This window comes from Gorilla gorilla, chromosome 16, assembly GCF_029281585.2.
Source record: "Gorilla gorilla gorilla isolate KB3781 chromosome 16, NHGRI_mGorGor1-v2.1_pri, whole genome shotgun sequence".
Taxonomy (NCBI): Eukaryota; Metazoa; Chordata; class Mammalia; order Primates; family Hominidae; genus Gorilla; species Gorilla gorilla.
The window spans coordinates 103,426,966-103,446,997 of NC_073240.2; the positions used below are offsets into that span (position 1 = coordinate 103,426,966).

The 20,032-nt window shown below is 55.7% G+C and overlaps 1 long non-coding RNA gene across 2 annotated transcripts in view; it reads left to right on the forward strand.

The window, feature by feature from the left end:
* Positions 1-393: 393 nt before the first annotated feature.
* The window catches only part of LOC134757296 (uncharacterized), a 50,281-nt gene continuing 30,642 nt past the window's right edge, over positions 394-20,032 (forward strand). Inside the window, exons 1-4 of one of the 2 annotated variants that reach the window (XR_010131102.1) lie at positions 394-1,045; positions 1,139-1,371; positions 4,682-4,739; positions 4,833-5,065. This is a non-coding gene — a long non-coding RNA (uncharacterized lncRNA). The remainder of the gene's footprint in view (positions 1,046-1,138; positions 1,372-4,681; positions 4,740-4,832; positions 5,066-20,032) is intronic. The other variant, XR_010131103.1, reaches the window with a different exon arrangement.

The window sequence follows — 20,032 nt, forward strand, 5'->3', positions numbered from 1 at the left end:
GGGCCCAGGGTTAGGCTTTTTTTAGGGTCAGGGCCAGGGCCCAGGGTTAGGGTTATTTTAGGTTCAGTGCCCAGGGTTAGTGTTGTTTTAGGGTCAGTGCCCAGGGTTAGGGTTGTTTTAGGGTCAGGTCCAGGGCCCAGAGTTAGGCGTGCTTTAGGGTCAGGGCCAGCGCCCAGGGTTAGGGTTGTTTTACGGTCAGGGCTAGGGCCCAGGTTTAGGCTTGTTTTAGGGTCACGGCCAGGTCCCAGGGTTAGGGTTCTTTTAGGGCCAGGTCCCATGGTTAGGGTTTTACTGTCAGGGCCAGGGCCCACAGTTAGGGTATTAGGCTCAGCGCAAGGGCCCAGGTTTAGGGTTTTAGGCTCAGGGCCATGTCCCAGGGTTAGGGTTTTAGGGTCAGGGCCTGGGCCCAGGGTTAGGTTTTTACGGTCAGGGCCCAGGGTTAGGGTTTTAGGGTCAGGGCCCAGGGTTAGGGTTTTAGGGTCAGGACCCAGTGTTAGGGTTTTAGGGTCATGGCCCAGGGTTAGGGTTTTAGGGTCAGGGCCCAGGGTTAGGGTGATTTCCAGGAAGTGACCTCACAGTGACTCAAGCTACCACTTACTGTTGATTGTGATGAAATGCCAGCTGAGGCACATGCCTTGGGAGCTAAGTGGTTGCTGCCCTTGACTACTATGAAGACTGGTGTGGGAAGGGTCGCTTTGGATGCACTTGAGCAGGGGTCCCCAATCCCTGAGCCATGGAGCCGTAAGGAGCCACACAGCAGGTGAGTGGTGTCGAGTGAGGGAGTGAGGGAAGCTTCGTCTGTATTTACAGCCACTCCCCTTTGCTCACATTCCCGCCTGAGCTCCACCTTCTCAGATGAGCAGCAGCATTAGATTCTCATAGGAGAACGCACCCTGTTGTGAACCGTGCATGTGAGGGATCTAGGTTGCGCTGTGCTTATGAGAATCTAATACCTATTGATCTGTCACTTTCTCCCATCACGCTCAGGTGGGACCATCCAGTTTCAGGAAAACAAGCTTAACACGCCCACTGATTCTACATTATGGTGAGTTCTATAATTATTTTATTATATATTCCAGTGTAATAATGGAAATGAAGTGCCTAATCAACGTAAATGTGCTTAAATCTTTTGGCCCAGCTCCTACCTCCCGGCAGCCTCGCCAGGCCCAGAACTCTCTCCAGTCAGCCTCTACAGACCAAGCTCATGACTCACAATGGCCTATTTAGGCCCATACCCTACCTCACGGCAGTCTCCGCAGATGAGCCTACTGCCTCACAACAGCCTCCACAGGCACAGCTCCATCGTTACAATGGCCTCTTTAGACCCAGCTCCTGCCTCCCAGCCTTCTCTCCAGGCCCTGAACTTTCTCCGTAAGTTGAGGTAGCTGGGACCGTAGGTATACATGACGATACTTGGCTAATTTTTAAATTGTTTTGCAGACATGGGGTCTCACTTTGTTGGCCAGGCTGCTGTCAAACTAATGGCCTCAAGTGACCCTTCCACCCCTGCCTCCCATCCTCAAGGTATGTGCCACCACAAGGGGCACTTGTTCAATTTTCTAAAGAAAAAATTTCTAAAGTAAGGCTGTGGATGATGGCAGGAAGATAAAAGAAAAACAGAAGAATAAGTTAAAATGACTTATTCACATATGCTTTTGACAGCAAGAAGAACTGTTAGTATATACATTCCTTACAAACAAACAAACGGCAGATAAACAATGTTGTATAGGAACTTCAACACACACTGTACAATATTCCCACTTTGCTGACATAAGTTATGGAAATTTCGTGGTTTCCTTGAGTGTCGCTACCAGTATTTTGCTTCTCTGATGATTTTTATCAACTTCCTCATCTGTTAACTTCTCTCCAAGGTATGTCATGTCACGACATACTGCCGCTGCACGAACACGGCCAGTGTCTTCCTATTAAACATGAAGAAAGCTTTCCTAATTTCTCTTTTTACTCTCTGTCTTTGTGTTCTGCATTTTCCTTACTTTTATTGTCAGAAACTCCAAAAGTGAATCGTACTAATTTATCACGATTTGCTTTATTAATTTATACTATGCTTATATGGAATTTTGCCCAACAGAGCTCATTACAATTTGGGCCAGGGCCCAGGGTTAGGGTTGTTTTAATGTCAGGGCCCAGAGTTAGGGTTGTTTTAGGGTCAGGGCCCAGGGTTAGGGTTGTTTTAGGGTCAGGGCCCAGGGTTAGTGTTGTTTTAGGGTCAGGGCCCAGTGTTAGGGTTGTTTTAGGGTCAGGGCCCAGGGTTAGTGTTGTTTTAGGGTCAGGGCCCAGTTTAGGGTTGTTTTAGGGTCAGGACCCACGATTAGATTTTTAGAATCAGGGTCAGGGCCCAGGGTTAGGGTTTTAGGGTAAGGGTCAGGGCCCAGGGTTAGGGTTTTAGGCTCAGGGCCAGCGCCCAGGGTTAGGGTTTTAGGTTCAGGGCTAGGGCCCAGGGTTAGGGTTTTAGGATCAGGGTCAGGGCCCAGGGTTAGGGTTTTAGGCTCAGGGCCAGGGCCCAGGGTTAGTGTTTTAGAGTCAGGGCCAGGGCCCAGGGTTAGGGTTGTTTTAGGCTCAGGGCCAGGGCCCATGGTTAGGGTTGTTTTAGGGTCAGGGCCAGGGCCCAGGGTTAGGGTTGTTTTAGGGTCAGGGCCAGGGCCCAGTGTTAGGTTTGTTATAGGGTCAGGGCCAGGGCCCAGGGTTAGGGTTGTTTTAGGGTCAGGGCCCAGAGTTAGGGTTTTAGGCTCAGGGCCAGGGCCTCGGGTTAGGGTTTTAGGCTCAGGGCCATGGCCCAGGGTTAGGGTTAATTAAGGGTCAGGGCCAGGGCCCAGGTTTAGGGTTGATTTAGGGTCAGGGCCAGGGCCCAGGTTTAGGGTTGTTGTACGGTCAGGGCCAGGGCCCAGTGTTAGGGTTGTTTCAGGATCAGGGCCCTGAGTTAGGGTTGTTTCAGGGTCAGGGCCCAGGGTTAGGGTTTTTTCAGGGTGAGGGCCCAGGGTTTGGGTTGTTTTAGGGTCAGGGCCCAGGCTTAGGGTTGTTTTAGGGTCAGGGCTCAGGGATAGGGTTGTTTCAGGGTCAGGGACCAGGGTTAGGGTTGTTTCAGGGTCAGGGCCCAGGGTTAGGGTTGTTTCAGGGTCAGGGCCCTGGGTTAGGGTTGTTTCAGGGTCAGGGCCCAGGGTTAGGGTTGTTTTAGGGTCAGGTCCTTGGCGCAGGTTTATGGTTGATTTAGTGCAAGGGCCAAGGGTTAGGGTTGTTTTAGGGTCTGGCCAGGGCCCAGGGTTAGGGTTGTTTTAGGTCAGGGCCAGGGCCCAGGGATAGGGTTGTTTTAGGGTCAGGGCCAGGGCCCACGTTTAAGGTTGTTTTAGGGTCAGGGCCAGGGCCTAGGGTTAGGCTTGTTTTAGGGTCAGGTCGAGCGCCCACGGTTAGGCTTGTTTTAGGGTCAGGGCCAGGACCCAGTGTTAGGCTTGTTTTAGGGTCAGGGCTAGGGCCCAGGGTTAAGGTTGTTTTAGGGTCAGGACCTGGGCCCAGGGTTAGGGTTGTTTTAGTGCCAGGGCCCAGGGTTAGGCTTGTTTTAGGGTTAGGGCCAGTGCCCAGGGTTAGGCTTGTTGTAGGGTCAGGGCCAGGGCCCAGGGATAGGGTTGTTTTAGGGTCAGGGCCAGGGCCAAGTGTTAGGGTTGTTTTAGGGTCAGGGCCAGGGCCCAGGGTTAGGCTTTTTTTAGGGTCAGGGCCAGGGCCCAGGGTTAGGGTTATTTTAGGGTCAGTGCCTTGGGTTAGTGTTGTTTTAGGGTCAGTGCCCAGGGTTAGGGTTGTTTTAGGGTCAGGTCCACGGCCCAGGGTTAGGCGTGTTTTAGGGTCAGGGCCAGGGCCCAGGCTTAGGGTTGTTTTAGGGTCAGGGCTAGGGCCCAGGTTTAGGCTTGTTTTAGGGTCACGGCCAGGTCCCAGTGTTAGGGTTCTTTTAGGGCCAGGTCCCATGGTTAGGGTTTTACAGTCAGGGCCAGGGCCCACAGTTAGGGTATTAGGCTCAGCGCAAGGGCCCAGGGTTAGGGTTTTAGGCTCAGGGCCATGTCCCAGGGTTAGGGTTTTAGGGTCAGGGCCTGGGCCCAGGGTTAGGTTTTTACGGTCAGGGCCCAGGGTTAGGGTTTTAGGGTCAGGGCCCAGGGTTAGGGTTTTAGGGTCAGGACCCAGTGTTAGGGTTTTAGGGTCATGGCCCAGGGTTAGGGTTTTAGGGTCAGGGCCCAGGGTTAGGGTGATTTCCAGGAAGTGACCTCACAGTGACTCAAGCTACCACTTACTGTTGATTATGATGAAATGCCAGCTGAGGCACATGCCTTGGGAGCTAAGTGGTTGCTGCCCTTGACTACTATGAAGACTGGTGTGGGAAGGGTCGCTTTGGATGCACTTGAGCAGGGGTCCCCAATCCCTGAGCCATGGAGCCGTAAGGAGCCACACAGCAGGTGAGTGGTGTCGAGTGAGGGAGTGAGGGAAGCTTCGTCTGTATTTACAGCCACTCCCCTTTGCTCACATTCCCGCCTGAGCTCCACCTTCTCAGATGAGCAGCAGCATTAGATTCTCATAGGAGAACGCACCCTGTTGTGAACCGTGCATGTGAGGGATCTAGGTTGCGCTGTGCTTATGAGAATCTAATACCTATTGATCTGTCACTTTCCCCCATCACGCTCAGGTGGGACCATCCAGTTTCAGGAAAACAAGCTTAACACGCCCACTGATTCTACATTATGGTGAGTTCTATAATTATTTTATTATATATTCCAGTGTAATAATGGAAATGAAGTGCCTAATCAACATAAATGTGCTTAAATCTTTTGGCCCAGCTCCTACCTCCCGGCAGCCTCGCCAGGCCCAGAACTCTCTCCAGTCAGCCTCTACAGACCAAGCTCATGACTCACAATGGCCTATTTAGGCCCATACCCTACCTCACGGCAGTCTCCGCAGATGAGCCTACTGCCTCACAACAGCCTCCACAGGCACAGCTCCATCGTTACAATGGCCTCTTTAGACCCAGCTCCTGCCGCCCAGCCTTCTCTCCAGGCCCTGAACTTTCTCCGTAAGTTGAGGTAGCTGGGACTGTAGGTATACATGACGATACTTGGCTAATTTTTAAATTGTTTTGCAGACATGGGGTCTCACTTTGTTGGCCAGGCTGCTGTCAAACTAATGGCCTCAAGTGACCCTTCCACCCCTGCCTCCCATCCTCGAGGTATGTGCCACCACAAGGGGCACTTGTTCAATTTTCTAAAGAAAAAATTTCTAAAGTAAGGCTGTGGGATGATGGCAGGAAGATAAAAGAAAAACAGAAGAATAAGTTAAAATGACTTATTCACACATATTCTTTTGACAGCAAGAAGAACTGTTAGTATATACATTCTTTACAAACAAACAAACGGCAGATAAACAATGTTGTATAGGAACTTCAACACACACTGTACAATATTCCCACTTTGCTGACATAAGTTATGGAAATTTCGTGGTTTCCTTGAGTGTCGCTACCAGTATTTTGCTTCTCTGATGATTTTTATCAACTTCCTCATCTGTTAACTTCTCTCCAAAGTATGTCATGTCACGACATACTGCCGCTGCACGAACACGGCCAGTGTCTTCCTATTAAACATGTAGAATGCTTTCCTAATTTCTCTTTTTACTCTCTGTCTTTGTGTTCTGCATTTTCCTTACTTTTATTGTCAGAAACTCCAGAAAGTCAATCGTACTAATTTATCACGATTTGCTTTATTAATTTATACTATGCTTATATGGAATTTTGCCCAACAGACCTCATTACAATTTGGGCCAGGGCCCAGGGTTAGGGTTGTTTTAATGTCAGGGCCCAGAGTTAGGGTTGTTTTAGGGTCAGGGCCCAGGGTTAGGGTTGTTTTAGGGTCAGGGCCCAGGGTTAGGGTTGTTTAAGGGTCAGGGCCCAGGATTAGGGTTGTTTTAGGGTCAGGGCCCAGGGTTAGTGTTGTTTTAGGGTCAGGGCCCAGGGTTAGGGTTGTTTTAGGGTCAGGGCCCAGTGTTAGGGTTGTTTCAGGGTCAGAGCCCAGGGTTGCGGTTGTTTTAGGGTCAAGGCCCAGGGTAGGGTTGTTTTAGGGTCAGGACCCACGGTTAGGGTTTTAGGATCAGGGCCAGGGCCCAGGGTTAGGGTTTTAGGGTAAGGGCCAGGGCCCAGGGTTAGGGTTTTAGGCTCAGGGCCAGGGCCCAGGGTTAGGGTTTTAGGCTCAGGGTCAGGGCCCATGGTTAGGGTTGTTTCAGGGTCAGGGCCCAGGGTTAGGGTTTTTTCAGGGTCAGGGCCCAGGGTTAGGGTTGTTTCAGGGTCAGGGCCCAGGGTTAAGGTTGTTTCAGGGTCAGGGCCCAGAGTTAGGGTTGTTTCAGGGTCAGGGCCCAGGGTTAGGGTTGTTTCAGGGTCAGGGCCCAGAGTTTGGGTTGTTTTAGGGTCAGGGCCCAGGGTTAGGGTTGTTTTAGGGTCAGGGCCCAATGATAGGGTTGTTTTAGGGTCAGGGCCCAGGGTTAGGGTTGTTTTAGGGTTAGGGCCCAGGGTTAGGGTTTTAGGCTCAGGGCCAGGGCCCAGGGTTAGGGTTTTAGGCTCAGGGCCAGGGCCCAGGGTTAGGGATTTAGGGTCAGGGCCAGGTCCCAGGGTTAGGGTTTTAGGCTCAGGGCCAGGGCCCAGGGTTAGGGTTTTAGGCTCAGGGCCAGGGCCCAGGGTTAGGGTTTTAGGCTCAGGGCCAGGTCCCATGGTTAGGGTTTTAGGGTCAGGGCCAGGGCCCAGGGTTAGGGTTTTAGGCTCAGGGCCAGGGCCCAGGGTTAGGGTTTTAGGCTCAGGACCAGGGCCCAGGGTTAGGGTTTTAGGGTCAGGGCCAGGGCCCAGGGTTAGGGTTTTAGGCTCAGGGTCAGGGCCCAGGGTTAGGGTTTTAGGATCAGTGTCAGGGCCCAGGGTTAGGGTTTTAGGGTCAGGGCCAGGGCGCTGGGTTAGGGTTTTAGGGTTATGGCCAGTGCCCAGGGTTAGGGTTTTAGGGTCAGGGCCAGGGCCCAGGGTTAGGGTTGTTTTACGGTCAGAGCCAGGGCTCAGGGTTAGGGATGTTTTAGGGTCATGTCCAGGGCCCACGGTTAGGGTTGTTTTAGGGTCAGGTCCAGGGCCCAGGATTAGGATTGTTTTAAGGTCATGTCCAGGGCCCACGGTTAGGGTTGTTTTAGGGTCAGGGCCAGGGTCCAGGGTCAGGGTTGTTTCAGTGTCAGGGCCAGGTCCCAGGGTTAGGGTTGTTTTAGGGTCAGGGCCAGGGCCCAGGGTTATGGTTATTTTAGGGTCAGTGCCCAGGGTTAAGGTTGTTTTAGGGTCAGGGCCCAGGGTTAGGGTTGTTTTAGGGTGAGTGCCCATGGTTGGCTTTATTTTAGGGTCAGGGCCAGGGCCTAGGGTTAGGTTTGTTTTAGGGTCTGGGCCAGGGCCCAGGGTTAGGGTTGTTTTAGGGTCAGGGCCAGGGCCCAGGGTTAGGCTTGTTTTAGAGTCAGGGCCAGGGCCCAGGGTTAGGGTTGTTTTAGGGTCAGGGCCAGGGCCCAGGGTTAGGTTTGTTTTAGGGTCAGGGCCTGGGCCCAGGGTTAGGGTTGTTTTAGGTTCAGGGCCAGGGCCCAGAGCTATGGTTGTTTTAGGGTCAGGGCCAGGGCCCAGGGTTAGGATTGTTTTAGAGTCAGGGCCAGGGCCCAGGGTTAGGGTTGTTTTAGGGTCAGGGCCAGGGCCCAGCGTTAGGGTTGTTTTAGGGTCAGCGCCAGGGCCCAGGGTTAGGGTTGTTTTAGGGTCAGGACCTGGGCCCAGGGTTAGGCTTCTTTTAGTGCCAGGGCCCAGGGTTCGGGTTGTTTTAGAGTCAGGGCCAGGGCCCAGGGTCAGGGTTGTTTTAGGTCAGGGCCAGGGCCCAGGTTTAGGGGTGTTTTAGGGTCTGGGCCAGGGCCCAGCGTTAGGGTTGTTTTAGGGTCAGGGCCAGGGCACAGGGTTAGGCTTGATTTAGGTTCAGGGCCAGGTCCCAGGGTTAGGCTTGTTTTAGGGTCAGGGCCAGGGCCCAGGGTTAGGCTTGTTTTAGGGTCAGGGCCAGGGCCCAGGGTTAGGCTTGTTTTAGGGTCAGGGCCAGGGCCCAGGGTTAGGGATGTTTTACGGTCAGGGCCAGGGCCCAGGGTTAGGGTTGTTTTAGGGTCAGGGTCAGGGCCCAGGTTTAGGGTTGTTTTAGGGTCAGGGCCAGTGCCCAGGGTTAGGGTTGTTTTACGGTCATGGCCAGGGCTCAGGGTTAGGGTTGTTTTAGGGTCATGTCCAGGGCCCACTGTTAGGGTTGTTTTAGGGTCATGTCCAGGGCCCACGGTTAGGGTTGTTTTAGGGTCAGGTCCAGGGCCCAGGAGTAGGGTTGTTTTAGGGTCAGGGTCAGGGCCCAGGGTTAGGGTTGTTTTAGGGTCAGGGCCAGGGCCCAGGGTTAGGGTTGTTTTAGGGTCAGGGCCAGGGCCCAGGGTTAGGGTTGTTTTATGGTCAGGGCCAGGGCCCAGGGTTAGGTTTGTTTTAGGGTCAGGGCCTGGGCCCAGGGTTAGGGTTGTTTTAGGATCAGGGCCAGGGCCCAGAGTTATGGTTGTTTTAGGGTCAGGGCCAGGGCCCATGGTTAGGATTGTTTTAGGGTCAGGACCTGGGCCCAGGGTTAGGGTTGTTTTAGGGTCAGGGCCAGGGCCCAGGTTTAGGCTTGTTTTAGGGTCGGAGCCAGGGCCCAGGGTTAGGGTTGTTTTATGATCAGGGTTAGGGCCAGGGCCCAGGGTTAGGGTTGTTTTAGGGTCAGGGCGAGGTCCCAGGGTTAGGCTTGTTTTAGGGTCAGGGCCAGGGCCCAGGGTTAGGGTTGTTTTAGGGTCAGGGCCAGGGCCCAGGTTTAGGCTTGTTTTAGGGTCAGGGCCAGGGTCCAGGGTTAGGCTTGTTTTAGGGTCAGGGCCAGGGCCCAGGGTTAGGCTTGTTTTAGTGCCAGGGCCCGGGGTTTGGGTTTTTTTAGGTTCGGGGCCCAGGGTTAGGCATGTTTTAGGATCAGGGCCCAGGGTTATGGTTGTTTTAGGGTCATGGCCAGCGCCCAGGGTTAGGGTTGTTTTAGGGTCAGGGCCAGTGCCCACGGTTAGGCTTGTTTTAGGGTCAGGGACAGGGCCCAGGGTCAGGGTTGTTTTAGGTCAGGGCCAGGGCCCTGGGTTAGTCTTGTTTTAGGGTCAGGGACAGGGCCCACGGTTAGGGTTGTTTTAGGGTCAGGACCAGGGCCCAGGGTTAGGGTTGTTTTAGGGTCAGGTCCTGGGCCTAGGGTTAGGGTTGTTTTTGTGCCAGGGTCCAGTGTTAGGGTTGTTTCAGTGTCAGGGCCAGGGCCCAGGGTTAGGGTTGTTTTAGGGTCAGGGCCCAGGGTTAGGGTTGTTTTAGGGTCAGGTCCAGGGCCCAGGGATAGGCTCATTTTTGGGTCAGGGCCAGGGCCCAGGGTTAGGCTTGTTTTAGGGTCAGGGCCAGGGCCCAGGTTTAGGCTTGTTTTAGGGTCAGGGCCAGGGCCAAGGGTTAGGCTTGTATTAGGGTCAGGTCCAAGGCCCAGGGTTAGGCTTGTTTTAGGGTCAGGGCCAGGGCCCAGGGTTAGGCTTGTTTTAGGGTCATGGCCAGGGCCCAAGATTAGGCTTGTTTTAGGGTCAAGCACAGGGCCCAGGGTTAGGGTTGTTTTAGGGTCAGGGCCAGGGCCCAGGGTTAGGCTTGTTTTAGGGTCAGGGCCAAGGCCCAGGGTTAGGCTTGTTTTAGGGTCAGTGCCAGGGCCCAGGGTTAGGGTTGTTTTAGGGTCAGGTCCACGGCCCAGCGTTAGGGTTGTTTTAGGGTCAGGGCCAGGGCCCACGGTTAGGGTTGTTTTAGGGTCTGGTCCTGGGCCCAGGGTTAGGCTTGTTTTAGTACCAGGGCCCAGGGTTCGGGTTGTTTTAGGGTCAGGGCCAGGGCCCAGGGTCAGGGTTGTTTTAGGTCAGTGCCAGGGCCCAGCATTAGGGTTGTTTTAAGGTCAGGGCCAGGGCCCAGGTTTAGGGGTGTTTTAGGGCTAGGGACAGGGCCCAGCGTTAGGGTTGTTTTACGGTCAGGGCAGGGCCCAGGGATAGGCTTGTTTTAGCGTCAAGGCCAGGTCCCAGGGTTAGGCTTGTTTTAGGGTCAGGGCCAGGGCCCAGGGTTAGGGTTGTTTTAGGTTCAGGGCCAGGGCCCAGGGTTAGGCTTCTTTTCGGGTCAGGGCCAGGGCCCAGGGTTAGGGTTGTTTTAGGGTCAGGGCCAGGGCCCAGGGTTAGGGTTGTTTTAGGGTCAGGACCTGGGCCCAGGGTTAGGCTTGTTTTAGTGCCAGGGCCCAGGGTTAGTGTTGTTTTAGGGTCAGGGCTTGGGCCCAGGGTTAGGGTTGTTTTAAGTGAGGGCCAGGGCCCACCGTTAGGGTTGTTTTAGGTCAGGGCCAGGTCCCAGGGTTAGGCTTGTTTTAGGGTCAGGGCCAGGGCCCAGGTTTAGGGTTGTTTTAGGTCAGGGCCATGGCCCAGGGTTAGGGTTGTTTTAGGTCAGGGCCAAGTCCCAGGGTTAGGGTTGTTTTAGGGTCAGGGCCAGGGCCCAGGGTTAGGGTTGTTTTAGGGTCAGGGCTAGGGCCCAGGTTTAGGCTTGTTTTAGGGTCAGGGCCAGGGCCCAGGGTTAGGCTTGTTTTAGGGTCAGGGCCAGGGCCGAGCGTTAGGCTTGTTTTAGGGTCAGGGACAGGGCCCAGGGTTAGGGTTGTTTTAGGGTCAGGGCCAGGCCCCAGGGTTAGGCTTGTTTTAGGGTCAGGGCCAGGGCCCAGGCTTAGGGTTGTTTTAGGGTCAGGACCTGGGCCCAGTGTTAGGCTTGTTTTAGTGCCAGGGCCCAGGGTTACGGTTGTTTTATGGTCAGGGACAGGGTCCAGGTTTAGGGTTGTTTTTGGTCAGGGCCAGGGTCCAGGATTAGGGTTGTTTTAGGGTCAGTGCCCGGGCCCAGGGTTAGGGTTGTTTTAAGGTCAGGGCCAGGGTCCAGGGTGAGGGTTTTTTCCGTGTCAGGGCCAGGGTACAGGGTTAGGGTTGTTTTAGGGTTAGGGCCAGGGCCCAGGGTTATGGTTATTTTAGGGTCAGTGCCCAGGGTTAGGGTTGTTTTAGGACATGGCCAGGGCCCAGGGATAGGGTTGTTTTAGGTTCAGGGCCAGGGCCCAGGGTTAGGGTTGTTTTAGGGTCAGGGCCAGGGCCCAGGATTAGGGTTGTTTTATGGTCAGGGCCAGGGCCCAGGGTTAGGGTTGTTTTAAGTGAGGGCCAGGGCCCAGGGTTAGGGTTGTTTTAGGTCAGGGCCAGGTTCCAGGTTTAGGCTTGTTTTAGGGTCAGGGCCAGGGCCAAGGATTAGGCTTGTATTAGGGTCTGGTCCAGGGCCCACGGATAGGCTTGTTTTAGGGTCAGGGCCAGGGCCCAGGATTAGGCTTGTTTTAGGGTCAAGGATAGGGCCCAGGGTTAGGGTTGTTTTAGGGTCAGGGCCAGGTCCCAGGGATAGGCTTGTTTTAGGGTCAGGGCCAGGGCCCAAGGTTAGGCTTGTTTTAGGGTTAGGGCCAGGGCCCAGTGTTAGGGTTGTTTTAGGGTCAGGGCCAGGGCCCAGGGTTAGGGTTGTTTTAGGTTCAGGACCTGGGCCCAGGTTTAGGCTTGTTTTAGTGCCAGGGCCCAGGGTTAGGGTTGTTTTAGGGTCAGGTCCAGGGCCCAGGGTTAGGGTTGTTTTAGGTCAGGGCCAGGGCCCAGGGTATGGGTTGTTTTAGGTCAGGGCCAGGTCCCAGGGTTAGGGTTGTTTTAGGGTCAGGGCCAGGGCCCAGGGGTAGGGTTGTTTTAGGGTCAGGGCCACGGTCCAGGGTTAGGGTTGTTTTAGGGTCAGGGCCAGGGCCCAGGGTTAGGCTTGTTTTAGGGTCTGCGTCAGGGCCCAGGGTTAGGGTTGTTTTAGGGTCAGGACTTGGGCCCAGTGTGAGGCTTGTTTTTCTGCTAGGGCCCAGGGTTAGGGTTGTTTTAGGGTCAGGGCCAGGGCCCAGGGTTAGGGTTGTTTTAGGTCAGCGCCAGGGCTCAGGATTAGGGTTGTTTTAGGGTCAGGGCCAGGGCCGAGGGTTAGGGTTGTTTTAGGGTCAGGGCCAGGCCCCAGGGTTAGGGTTGTTTTAGGGTCAGGGCCAGGGCCCAGGGTTAGGCTTGTTTTAGGGTCAGGGCCAGGGTCCAGGGTAAGGGTTGTTTTAGTGTCAGGGCCAGGGCCCAGGGTATGGGTTGTTTTAGGGTTAGGGCCAGGGCCCAGGTTTATGGTTATTTTAGGGTCAGTACCCAGGGTTAGGGATATTTTAGGGTCAGTGCCTAGGGTTAGGGTTGTTTTAGGGTCAGGTCCAGGGCCCAGGGTTAGGGTTGTTTTAGGTCAGGGCCAGGTCCCAGGGTTAGGGTTGTTTTAGGGTCAAGGCCCAGGGTTAGGATTGTTTCAGGGTTAGTGCCCATGGTTGGGTTTATTTTAGGGTGAGGGTCAGGGCCCAGGGTTAGGTTTGTTTTAGGGTCAGGGTCAGGGCCCAGGGTTAGGGTTGTTTTAGGGTCAGGGCCAGGGCCCAGGGTTAGGGTTGTTTTAGGCTCAGGGACAGGGCCCAGGTTTAGGGTTGTTTTAGGGTAAGGTCCAGGGCCCAGGGTTAGGGTTGTTTTAGGGTAAGGTCCAGGGCCCAGGGTGAGGGTTGTTTTAGGTCAGGGCCAGGGCCCAGCATTAGGGTTGTTTTAGAGTCATGGACAGGGTCCAGGTTTAGGGGTGTTTTAGGGTCAGGGCCAGGGCCCAGGGTAAGGGTTGTTTCAGTGTCAGGGCCAGGGCCCAGGGTTAGGGTTGTTTTAGGGTCAGGGCCAGGGTCCAGTGTTAGGGTTGTTTCAGTGTCAGGGCCAGGGCCCAGGGTTAGGGTTGTTTTAGGGTCAGGGCCCAGGGTTAGGGTTGTTTTAGGGTCAGGTCCAGGGCCCAGGGATAGGCTCATTTTTGGGTCAGGGCCAGGGCCCAGGGTTAGGCTTGTTTTAGGGTCAGGGCCAGGGCCCAGGTTTAGGCTTGTTTTAGGGTCAGGGCCAGGGCCAAGGGTTAGGCTTGTATTAGGGTCAGGTCCAAGGCCCAGGGTTAGGCTTGTTTTAGGGTCAGGGCCAGGGCCCAGGGTTAGGCTTGTTTTAGGGTCATGGCCAGGGCCCAAGATTAGGCTTGTTTTAGGGTCAAGCACAGGGCCCAGGGTTAGGGTTGTTTTAGGGTCAGGGCCAGGGCCCAGGGTTAGGCTTGTTTTAGGGTCAGGGCCAAGGCCCAGGGTTAGGCTTGTTTTAGGGTCAGTGCCAGGGCCCAGGGTTAGGGTTGTTTTAGGGTCAGGTCCACGGCCCAGCGTTAGGGTTGTTTTAGGGTCAGGGCCAGGGCCCACGGTTAGGGTTGTTTTAGGGTCTGGTCCTGGGCCCAGGGTTAGGCTTGTTTTAGTACCAGGGCCCAGGGTTCGGGTTGTTTTAGGGTCAGGGCCAGGGCCCAGGGTCAGGGTTGTTTTAGGTCAGTGCCAGGGCCCAGCATTAGGGTTGTTTTAAGGTCAGGGCCAGGGCCCATGTTTAGGGGTGTTTTAGGGCCAGGGACAGGGCCCAGCGTTAGGGTTGTTTTACGGTCAGGGCAGGGCCCAGGGATAGGCTTGTTTTAGCGTCAAGGCCAGGTCCCAGGGTTAGGCTTGTTTTAGGGTCAGGGCCAGGGCCCAGGGTTAGGGTTGTTTTAGGTTCAGGGCCAGGGCCCAGGGTTAGGCTTCTTTTCGGGTCAGGGCCAGGGCCCAGGGTTAGGGTTGTTTTAGGGTCAGGGCCAGGGCCCAGGGTTAGGGTTGTTTTAGGGTCAGGACCTGGGCCCAGGGTTAGGCTTGTTTTAGTGCCAGGGCCCAGGGTTAGTGTTGTTTTAGGGTCAGGGCTTGGGCCCAGGGTTAGGGTTGTTTTAAGTGAGGGCCAGGGCCCACCGTTAGGGTTGTTTTAGGGTCAGGGCCAGGGCCCAGGGTTAGGGTTGTTTTAGGTCAGGGCCAGGGCCCAGGGTTAGGGTTGTTTTAGGTCAGGGCCAGGTCCCAGGGTTAGGGTTGTTTTAGGGTCAGGGCCCAGGGTTAGGATTGTTTTAGGGTTAGTGCCCATGGTTGGGTTTATTTTAGGGTCAGGGTCAGGGCCCAGGGATAGGTTTGTTTTAGGGTCCGTGTCAGGGCCCAGGGTTAGGGTTGTTTTAGGGTTAGGGCCAGGGACCAGTGTTAGGGTTTTTTTAGGGTCAGGGCGAGGGCCCAGGGTTAGGCTTGTTTTAGGGTCAGGGCCAGGGCCCAGGTTTAGGGTTGTTTTAGGTCAGGGCCATGGCCCAGGGTTAGGGTTGTTTTAGGTCAGGGCCAGGTCCCAGGGTTAGGGTTGTTTTAGGGTCAGGGCCAGGGCCCAGGGTTAGGGTTGTTTTAGGGTCAGGGCTAGGGCCCAGGTTTAGGCTTGTTTTAGGGTCAGGGCCAGGGCCCAGGGTTAGGCTTGTTTTAGGGTCAGGGCCAGGGCCGAGCGTTAGGCTTGTTTTAGGGTCAGGGACAGGGCCCAGGGTTAGGGTTGTTTTAGGGTCAGGGCCAGGGCCCAGGGTTAGGCTTGTTTTAGGGTCAGGGCCAGGGCCCAGGCTTAGGGTTGTTTTAGGGTCAGGACCTGGGCCCAGTGTTAGGCTTGTTTTAGTGCCAGGGCCCAGGGTTACGGTTGTTTTATGGTCAGGGACAGGGTCCAGGTTTAGGGTTGTTTTTGGTCAGGGCCAGGGTCCAGGATTAGGGTTGTTTTAGGGTCAGTGCCCGGGCCCAGGGTTAGGGTTGTTTTAAGGTCAGGGCCAGGGTCCAGGGTAGGGGTTTTTTCCGTGTCAGGGCCAGCGTCCAGGGTTAGGGTTGTTTTAGGGTTAGGGCCAGGGCCCAGGGTTATGGTTATTTTAGGGTCAATGCCCAGGGTTAGGGTTGTTTTAGGACATGGCCAGGGCCCAGGGATAGGGTTGTTTTAGGTTCAGGCCCAGGGCCCAGGGTTAGCGGTGTTGTAGCGTCAGGGCCAGGGCCCAGGGTTACGGTTGTTTTAGGGTCAGGATCTGGGCCCAGGTTTAGGCTTGTTTTAGTGCCAGGGCTCAGGGTTAGGGTTGTTTTAGGGTCAGAGCCAGGGCCCAGGGTTAGGGTTGTTTTAGGGTCAGGGCCAGGGCCGAGGGTTAGGCTTGTTTTAGGGTCAGGGCCAGGGCCCAGGGTTAGGGTTGTTTTAGGGTCAGGGCCAGGGCCGAGGGTTAGGCTTGTTTTCGGGTCAGGGCCAGGGCCCAGGGTTAGGGTTGTTTTAGGTCAGGGCCAGGGCCCAGGGTTAGGGTTGTTTTAGGTCAGGGCCAGGTCCCAGGGTTAGGGTTGTTTTAGGGTCAGGGCCCAGGGTTAGGATTGTTTCAGGGTTAGTGCCCATGGTTGGGTTTATTTTAGGGTGAGGGTCAGGGCCCAGGGTTAGGTTTGTTTTAGGGTCAGGGTCAGGGCCCTGGGTTATGGTTGTTTTAGGTTCAGGGCCAGGGCCCAGGGTTAGGGTTGTTTTAGGCTCAGGGCCAGGGCCCAGGTTTAGGGTTGTTTTAGGGTAAGGTCCAGGGCCCAGGTTTAGGGTTGTTTTAGGGTCTGGTCCTGGGCCCAGGGTTAGGCTTGTTTTAGTGCCAGGGCCCAGGGTTCGGGTTGTTTTAGGGTCAGGGCCAGGGCCCAGGGTCAGGGTTGTTTTAGGTCAGTGCCAGGGCCCAGCATTAGGGTTGTTTTAAGGTCAGGGCCAGGGCCCAGATTTAGGGGTGTTTTAGGGCCAGGGACAGGGCCCAGCGTTAGGGTTGTTTTACGGTCAGGGCAGGTTCCAGGGATAGGCTTGTTTTAGGGTCAGGGCCAGGGCCCAGCGTTAGGGTTGTTGTAGGTTCAGGGCCAGGGCCCAGGATAAGGCTTGTTTTAGGGTCAGGGCCAGGGCCCAGGGTTAGGCTTGTTTTAGTGCCAGGGCCTAGGGTTAGGGTTGTTTTAGGGTCAGGGCCAGGGCCCAGGGTTAGGGTTGTTTTAGGGTCAGGGCCAGGGCCCAGGTTTAGGCTTGTTTTAGTGTCAGGGCCAGGGCCCAGGGTTAGGCTTGTTTTAGGGTCAGGGCCAGGGCCGAGCGTTGGGCTTGTTTTAGGGTCAGGGATAGAGCCCAGGGTTAGGGTTGTTTTAGGGTCAGGGCCAGGGCCCAGGGTTAGGCCTGTTTTAGGGTCTGGGCCAGGGCCCAGGGTTAGGGTTGTTTTAGGGTCAGGACCTGGGCCCAATGTGAGGCTTGTTTTCCTGCCAGGGCCCAGGGTTAGGGTTGTTTTAGGGTCAGGGCCAGGGCCCAGGGTTAGGCTTGTTTTAGGTCAGCGCCAGGGCCCAGGATTAGGGTTGTTTTAGGGTCAGGGCCAGGGCCGAGGGTTAGGGTTGTTTTAGGGTCAGGGACAGGGCCCAGGGTTAGGGTTGTTTTATGGTCAGGGCCAGGGCCCAGGGTTAGGCTTGTTTTAGGGTCAGGGCCAGGGCCCAGGGTTAGGCTTCTTTTTGGGTCAGGGCCAGGGCCCAGGGTTAGGCTTGTTTTAGGGTCATTGCCAGGGCCCAGGATTAGGGTTGTTTTAGGGTCAGGGCCAGGCCCCAGCGTTAGGATTTTGTTTTAGGGTCAGGGCCAAGGCGCAGGGTTAGGGTCGTTTTAGGCTCAGGACCTGGGCCCAGGGTTAGGCTTATTTTAGTGCCAGGGCCCTGGGTTAGGGTTGTTTTATGGTCATAGCCAGGGCCCAGGGTCAGGGTTGTTTTAGGTCAGGGCCAGGGCCCTGCATCAGGGTTGTTTTAGGGTCAGGGACAGGGCGCAGGTTTAGGGGTGTTTTAGGGTCAGGGCCAGGGCCCAGGGTAAGGGTTGTTTCAGTGTCAGGGCCAGGGCCCAGTGTTAGGGTTGTTTTAGGGTCAGTGCCAGGGTCCAGGGTAAGGGTTGTTTCAGTGTCAGGGCCAGGGCCCAGGGTTAGGGTTGTTTTAGGGTTAAGGCCAGGACCCAGGGTTATGGTTATTTTAGGGTCAGTACCCAGGGTAAGGGATGTTTTAGGGTCAGTGCCCAGGGTTAGGGTTGTTTTAGGGTCAGGGCCAGGGCCCAGGGTTAGGCTTGTTTTAGGTCAGCGCCAGGGCCCAGGATTAGGGTTGTTTTAGGGTCAGGGCCAGGGCCGAGGTTTAGGGTTGTTTTAGGGTCAGGGACAGGGCCCAGGGTTAGGGTTGTTTTATGGTCAGCGCCAGGGCCCAGGATTAGCGTTGTTTTAGGGTCAGGGCCAGGGCCGAGGGTTAGGGTTGTTTTAGGGTCAGGGACAAGGCCCAGGGTTAGAGTTGTTTTAGGGTCAGGGCCAGGGCCCAGGATTAGGCTTGTTTTAGGGTCAGGGCCAGGGGCCAGGGTTAGGCTTGTTTTTGGGTCAGGGCCAGGGCCCAGGGTTAGGCTTGTTTTAGGGTCATGGCCAGGGCCCAGGATTAGGGTTGTTTTAGGGTCAGGGCCAGGGCCCAGGGTTAGGGTTGTTTTAGGGTCAGGGCCAAGGCCCAGGGTTAGGGTCGTTTTAGGCTCAGGACCTGGGCCCAGGGTTAGGCTTATTTTAGTGCCAGGTCCCAGGGTTAGGGTTGTTTTAGGGTCATGGCCAGGGCCCAGGGTCAGGGTTGTTTTAGGTCAGGGCCAGGGCCCAGCATTAGGGTTGTTTTAGGGTCAGGGACAGGGCCCAGGTTTAGGGGTGTTTTAGGGTCAGGGCCAGGACCCAGGGTAAGGGTTGTTTCAGTGTCAGGGCCAGGTCCCAGTGTTAGGGTTGTTTTAGGGTCAGGGCCAGGGTCCAGGGTAAGGGTTGTTTCAGTGTCAGGGCCAGGGCCCAGGGTTAGGGTTGTTTTAGGGTTAGGGCCAGGGCCCAGGGTTATGGTTATTTTAGGGTCAGTACCCAGGGTTAGGGATGTTTTAGGGTCAGTGCCCAGGGTTAGGGTTGTTTTAGGGTCAGGTCCAGGGCCCAGGGATAGGCTTGTTTTAGGGTCAGGGCCAGGGCCCAGGGTTAGGGTTGTTTTAGGGTCAGGGCTAGGGCCCAGGTTTAGGCTTGTTTTAGGGTCAGGGCCAGGGCCAAGTATTAGGCTTGTATTAGGGTCCGGTCCAGGGCCCACGGATACGCTTGTTTTAGGGTCAGGGCCAGGGCCCAGGATTAGGCTTGTTTTAGGGTCAAGGACAGGGCCCAGGGTTAGGGTTGTTTTAGGGTCAGGGCCAGGTCCCAGGGATAGGCTTGTTTTAGGGTCAGGGCCATGGCCCAGGTTTAGGGTTGTTTTAGGGTTAGGGCCAGGGCCCAGGGTTAGGGTTGTTTTAGGGGCAGGGCCAGGGCCCAGAGTTAGTTTTGTTTTAGGGTCAGGGTCAGGGACCAGGGTTAGGGTTGTTTTAGGGTCCGGACCTGGGCCCAGGGTTAGGCTTGTTTTAGTGCCAGGGAACAGGGTTCGGTTTGTTTTAGGGTCAGGGCCAGGGCCCAGGGTCAGGGTTGTTTTAGGTCAGGGCCAGGGCCCAGCATTAGGGTTGTTTTAGGGTCAGGGCCAGGGCCCAGGTTTAGGGGTGTTTTAGGGTCAGGGCCAGGGCCCAGCGTTAGGGTTGTTTTAGGGTCAGGGCCACGGCCCAGGGTTAGGCTTGTTTTAGGGTCTGGGCCAGGTTCCAGGGTGAGGCTTGTTTTAGGGTCAGGGCCGGGGCCCAGGGTTAGGCTTGTTTTACGGTCAGGGCCAGGGCCCAGGGTTAGGGTTGTTTTAGGGTCAGGGCCAGGGCCCAGGGTTAGGCTTGTTTTAGGGTCAGGGCCAGGGCCCAAGTTAGGGTTGTTTTAGGGTCAGGGCCAGGGCCCAGGGTTAGTCTTGTGTTAGGATCAGGGCCAGGGTCCATGGTTAGGGTTGCTTTAGGGTCAGGGTCAGGGCCCCGGGTTAGGCTTCTTTTTGGGTCAGGGCCAGGGCCCAGCGTTAGGGTTGTTGTAGGTTCAGGGCCAGGGCCCAGGAATAGGCTTGTTTTAGGGTCAAGGACAGGGCCCAGGGTTAGGGTTGTTTTAGTGTCAGGACCTGGGCCCAGTGTTAGGCTTGTTTTAGTGCCAGGGCCCAGGGTTAGGGTTGTTTTAGGGTCAGGGCCCTGGGTTAGGGTTGTTTCAGGGTCAGGGCCCAGGATTAGGGTTGTTTTAGGTCAGGGTCAGGGCCCAGGGATAGGGTTGTTTTAGGGTCAGGGCCAGGGCCCACGTTTAGGGTTGTTTTAGGGTCAGTGCCAGGGCCCAGGGTTAGGCTTGTTTTAGGGTCAGGTCGATCGCCCACGGTTAGGCTTGTTTTAGGGTCAGGGCCAGGGCCCAGTGTTAGGCTTGTTTTAGGGTCAGGGCTAGGGCCCAGGGTTAAGGTTGTTTTAGGGTCAGGACCTGGGCCCAGGGTTAGGCTTGTTTTAGTGCCAGGGCCCAGGGTTAGGCTTGTTTTAGGGTTAGGGCCAGGGCCCAGGGTTAGGCTTGTTGTAGGGTCAGGGCCAGGGCCCTGGGATAGGGTTGTTTTAGGGTCAGGGCCAGTGCCAAGGGTTAGGGTTGTTTTAGGGTCAGGGCCAGGGCCCAGGGTTAGGCTTTTTTTAGGGTCAGGGCCAGGGCCCAGGGTTAGGGTTATTTTAGGTTCAGTGCCCAGGGTTAGTGTTGTTTTAGGGTCAGTGCCCAGGGTTAGGGTTGTTTTAGGGTCAGGTCCAGGGCCCAGAGTTAGGCGTGCTTTAGGGTCAGGGCCAGCGCCCAGGGTTAGGGTTGTTTTACGGTCAGGGCTAGGGCCCAGGTTTAGGCTTGTTTTAGGGTCACGGCCAGGTCCCAGGGTTAGGGTTCTTTTAGGGCCAGGTCCCATGGTTAGGGTTTTACTGTCAGGGCCAGGGCCCACAGTTAGGGTATTAGGCTCAGCGCAAGGGCCCAGGTTTAGGGTTTTAGGCTCAGGGCCATGTCCCAGGGTTAGGGTTTTAGGGTCAGGGCCTGGGCCCAGGGTTAGGTTTTTACGGTCAGGGC